This window comes from Sinocyclocheilus grahami, unplaced genomic scaffold, assembly GCF_001515645.1.
Source record: "Sinocyclocheilus grahami isolate Dianchi unplaced genomic scaffold, SAMN03320097.WGS_v1.1 scaffold1057.1, whole genome shotgun sequence".
In the NCBI taxonomy this organism is placed as follows: Eukaryota; Metazoa; Chordata; class Actinopteri; order Cypriniformes; family Cyprinidae; genus Sinocyclocheilus; species Sinocyclocheilus grahami.
The window spans coordinates 139183-145279 of NW_015506236.1; positions in this window are offsets into that span (position 1 = coordinate 139183).

Genomic DNA, 6097 nt, shown 5'->3' on the forward strand with positions numbered 1-6097 from the left:
CTAGCTAATTCCACGTTTCCTACATTGCCTCAAATCAGACAGTTGCAGAAATGAGTTCAGCCAAGTCAGAATATTAAGGAAGTGCTTTAATGAATGCTTGACTTAAACTTCAGACAACCCTTATTTTTCATATTGTATCTAAAGTGCAGCTTTTCGTACTGGTTTTAACATGTTACTACAGTTCTACCTTTTATTTATTAATTTCAACATTATGTTTGACTACTAGAGCAAAACGGTAATGTGTTCCTCGACAAATTAGATACAATTTTGCTCAAAGAGCTGAAAGCGCGTTCTGGCAATTACAAAGAATTGGGCACCATCAGGCCTCCTGTGGCGTTACTGTAAAGGCTTTACTGTAGATATCCAGCCCTTTGGTTTTAATCTTTTCAAGATTAGCAAATTCTGTTTTGAATTTGCTTCTGCTTAAATTTGCAGCTCTTTCAGCCTCCTAAAAGACTAAGCACAGTCTCAAAAAACCACAACCCGATAATTCAGCAAACAGAATTAGATTAAATACATGTGGGGCTAAGTGAATACAGGCTGACTTCATATTCTTTTCAAAAAGCATAGAAACGCATCATCTGAACTTTCAAGTGGGATTTGTTGAACTTTGAATGCTTTTCTCAGAGTTTGTCAGTTCATCTGCAGAAGACACTGTAAAACTCTTTCAAGCCAAAACAGTTCATCAGCCTCTAAATAGCTTAAACTGGGGCAGAGAGCAGACTTCTCTTCAAATATTCTAGTACTTCAGACAAATCTGATATATTGTATCAATACAGATATGACCACTTCCAGATCTTTTTCCTCAACCTAAAGCTTCTAAAAAACCATCCGGCTGCTTTGAGCGAACCAGCTCAGCTAGGCCTCAATTATTCTAGCCAATGATTTTATCCCACTTACCAAATAAATACAATGTACAAAAACAATCAGCCTAAAATGAATGCTGAAACAATGCTACAGTAATATTAATACTTAAGTCTTCTAAAGTGTTTTTCACTACAATCGAAAATTGAGACACAAGATGGTGCCAGTTGCGTTTATATGAAATGAGAGCATGTCTGCAATCTGATATTACACATAAAAGTACCGCCAATGAGCAGCCTGAGATACAGCGTTGGACTACGGCGAATATTAGGAAATATCAGATGACTGGATGCCGCAATTGACCAATCAGAATCAAGTTTTCTACAGAGCCTCATAGAATGCAACAGTGCCCGCCCACTTTTTCAGCAGCCTTGGTTCTCAAAGTATTTTCCCAATTGGAATTTTAAAGAAGTCTTAGCCATAAACCAAACCAACCAGCTACAAGGTGAATCACAACATTATACATTTTGATTTAAAACTAAAAAGCATTTCAAAATCAGACAAAATTTTAAGGTACAACGGTGTACTTAACAGTTTTAGTGATAGAAAGAACTAGAATCCCATGAAGCACTGCAAATTACATTGATTAAAAATTGATAAATATAAAATTATTGATTTAAAGGCATGATTTGCTTGTTGTGATTCTCTGACTTCTATGCAGAATCTTGGGTGATGTAATTATTCACTGGGAATTCCACTTTTGAACCCGATTATTAAAAAAAAGTTGAAATAATGTGGACTGATTGCTTCAACAAAATGTACTATTGATTAACAACCTCATAGCTCACAGTAGGTCTGTCTTTAACATTTTATAAGCTATCATTAAAAATCAATTCCCCTACAGAGAAAATGAATAAGATTTTTACTTCCGGACCCAGATTATTGCAATCTATAGAGGTTCTTCAACTTTAAAATGAGCTTCTATGATATCACATGAACTTTAAATGGTCTGTTATCCCATTAGGTTGTAAAAGCCCTGAATTTTTAAAAAAGTGAGGAGGGGAAACCTGGGTTTAAAGGGTTAGTTCACCCTAAAATGAAAATTGGCTTGTGTTTTACTCACCCTCTAAGCATTCTAGGTGTATATGACTTTCTTCTTTCATGACGAATCCAGTCGGAGTTATATTAAAAATTGTCCTGGCTATTCCAAGCTCTATCATTGCAGTCAGCGGGTGTTGCAGTTGAACAGTCCACAAGTTGTCAAATAAAGCTTGCACATTCATAATAAAACGTGCTTCAGATGGCTCCGGGGGGTCATATAAAGGCATTCTGTAGTGAATCCATGCGTTTTTGTTAGAAAAAGATCCATATTTCAAACGTAATAAACACTTTTATATCACTTCCGCCAACTGTCATACACGGAAGCCGTTCCGGCGGATGATGTAGCACATCAGCGTTGTGTGATAAGTGACGAACGCGGAGAGACAACAAAACAAAATGCTGGTCACAAATTAGAAGTACAAACAGAAGATTTGAAAAGAAATATGTTGGAGGATTTCGATATAAGCCAAGAGGAGACTGGCTTTCCTTTGCTAAAGTAAGGAAACTTTGCTTCCTTTGCTCCTATAAACAAACTCGGAGACTAGCATATCTCAGAGGCGCACGCGCTGCGCATACGTGCTGCGTCATCCGCCGGAACGCCTTCCATGTATGACAGTCAGCGGAAGTGATATAAAAGTGTTTATTATGTTTGAAATATGGATATTTTTCTTACAAAAACGCATGGATTCACTACAGAAGGCCTTTATTCACCACCCAGAGCTGTCTGCGGCACATTTTATTATGAATGCGCGCGCTTTATTTGACAACTTGTGGACTGTTCAACTGCAACACCCGCTTACTGCAATGATAGAGCTTGGAATAGCCAGGACAATTTTTTATATAACTCCGACTGGATTCGTCTGAAAGAAGAAAGTCATATACACCTAGGATGCTTCGAGGGTGAGTAAAACACAAGCCAATTTTCATTTTTGGGTGAACTAACCCTTTAAGTGCTTTGCTCAAGTCACAATCAAATCAGCAACCTTCTGGTTACCAACCCTGATCCACTACACTACATAACATTTAGTTTAATTTAGTCTTTTATGAGAGGCCATGCTCTCCCATTTTCTTTTCAATAACTGATATCCCACTAACCGTCATTCAGCACTGCCTCACTATTGCTATCCTCCCTCATCAAGTCGTGGAAGCTCACCATTGCGCCTGCTTTCATCACAGTTCCTCTGTAAGAGGATGCCAAGTCCTCCACTCTCAGTGCTTTTGCACTTGTTCATCGGATTGTCAGTGTTGGTTCCAGCAGACACTGATGAAGTGTGAAGTGAGGAAGGAATGTTTACAACCACTGTTTTTTGTTTTGTTTTTTGTGGTCATGGTCTTATCATGCAGTGGTAAAAGCCTTCAGCTAACACTGAAAAGATATTTATATCTTTTATATCATTTATATATTTTTCTGTCTTTGGACTTGCAAAAGATTATATCTATTATTAAATCTATGAGAAAATCCAGCTTACTATAGAAAACAAAAGTTGTCCTATAACATACACCCTCTCAAGTAAATAAATAAACTCTTTGAAATGTACTTGAAAAAGTGCAGACACACTGGCTAAACATACTACATTTGACCACAATTACATACAAGCCAGAAGTGAAAGGAGTTGAGAGCAGATTCACCATGTTTGGCCCACATGGGGGCAGAGATCAACTAATGCATAATCCAGAAACACAATGACCTCAATCCTGTAAATCTGTCAATAGAATATCCGACACTCCGGAGGTGACTGTTGTAATGATAGCACAGACGTAGCTGTTATTTAAAACATCCTACACATGAATATGTATTTCTTTGTGCTATGCTTATCCTATTACTGGAAAAATTCACATATTATTCTAAAATTCTTAAGTAGTTAGGAACTAGACGATGAGCAGACTTGGTGCATGACTTTCCCCTTTTCTGGAAATAATTCACCTCCATCAAAATCTACAGTATAGCAGTGATCCTCAAACTGGTTATGTGTCATATTTTACACTGGACTAGTAGTTGTGACTCAAGTACCACAAAAAGTAAAACGTAAAAAAAAAAGTCTTAATGCATTTCATATTTGATTTAAAACCAAACATAAAATAATAATATTGTCATGAGATGAAAAGACCCAACAAAACAACAAAATTATTAAGTACTAAGTAGGAAAACTGACAATATTTAAAGAGCATAGTGTGATTTACCAGCCTAACACATGGTACATGACAAATGTATATTAACACTGACAAAAAAAAGATATGGGGTTTTCCTCCCTACTTATACTTTATAATATACTTTTATACTTTCCTCCCTCCCTATAATATACACTAAAAATACTTCTCTACACTAAGATCCCATCAGCACAGAATTGCAACCCATTTTAGTGGGTTCACTCCTATATTAAAACAATTCAGTTTGGCATGCTTTATACTAGAATACATGTTAAATGCAAATTGTGTTGTGAAATGAAATTTTAAAAAATCCAAAATTCTTAAAGGAAGTTTTTACACAAAAGCAACATGTTTGGCAGTGTATTTCATACATCACTGTTCACTACTGCAGAAGAAACTTGGGGCTGTTTTGGAGATGAAATCCTACAACAGTCCTGAGGTGCAACACATCAGATTATCTGGTCTAGTCCAACCTATTTCTTCACATGCAATGAGGAGAATGCAATTTCAAGATTTCAAGCAGTGCTTACTCAGAGAGGTTTTTTTTTTTTTGAGGCGAAGGGCGATGGCAGTCATTGCAAAGCTAGGGTTGGTGGCATCATAATAAAACAGAGCGGTTTGTTTGCTGCAGAGATTTCCTTCTTTATACTCCAAGCTGTCACTGATGAGCTGAACCAGAGCATGGGTCAAAGACTAGATAAAGGCCTCTGAACCAGGAAACAATCAGGAGGCATGTGGAACATTATAAGCTGTACTGCTGCAGTGATAAAATGGATGAATACACATATTAATAATAAGAGGAACCAGAGCCACTATGCATCAGTGTTAACATAAATAAAGGATGTGATACGATGGGCACAAAACAATGTGTCATTAAGGACCACTACAACAATAGAAATGTACACAATCAGACACTTTATTTGATAAATTCATAAAAGCAGAAAATCAATAGTTGATATTGAAAACTGGGGCTATTATTTGCAGTGTAGTTACAGTTCAGAAGAAGAAATGTAATTTATCATTTAATATTAACTTTAATATAAAATAAGCTTAAAGTGCCCATATTATGCTATTTGAAATGGTTATAATTTGGTTTTGAGAGTCCACATCAACAGGTTTACATGCATAAAAAGGTCAAAAAACACTTTAATTTTCTTATAATATGCATTTAAATTTACCTTCTTTCTCAACTACTCTCAAACGATACATTCGAAGATTCATCTTTCCAAACCGCGCCTTTGCGTGAGGCTACTCTGCTCTGATTGGTCCGATGACCCAGTCTGTTGTGATTGGTCTACTATGGAGTCAATTAAATGCCACATATATTCAACAAAAGAATTGAAGTATTGCAAAAGAAAATAGTTTTACAAACGAAAATGAAAGTATTGAGAAAAAATAAATGTGCTTTTTGTAAACAAAAATAAAAGAATTGCAAAATATAAATTAAGTATTGTGAGGAAAAAAAATAAGTTTTGCAAACATATTTTCCATGGCTATAGCTACTGTTTTTGCAGCGCTGCTTTTATTTTGTGTTTCAGTCAAGTGTGAGCTTGCAATAGTGTTTACTGGTCCAAACAAACTGGACACTGACCCATCTTTCAAGGACAACCATATGAATCCTGCGTTGAACTCGCGGAGATTGGGGAAGCACAATTTGGGGATTATACTTCTGTGGTATCGTAGTAAAGATGATTCTTCACAGCCTCATTCTTTGGAAGTGAAAATAAACCGAATTTACTTTTTCACAGTGCAGAGCACAGCGTCTTGTCGACATATGATATCCACTAGTGATGTGACGTTCGGCACAGAGGCTTCGAAGCTTGTAACACACACAAAAAAAAAACATCTCACAGTGAATTCGTTTTGCCATAATCACGTGATCTGTGACGTTCAAACACCTGTGCAACTTGTTGAAAAGCTTTGAGTAATGATCCATTTTATGATACAGTTGAGGGGAAAGCCTCGGTGCTTCGCAAAGCTTAATTTCACCATCACTAATATCCAGACAAACGAGCTACAGTGTTTGAGGGGGTTCAAGTTTTCA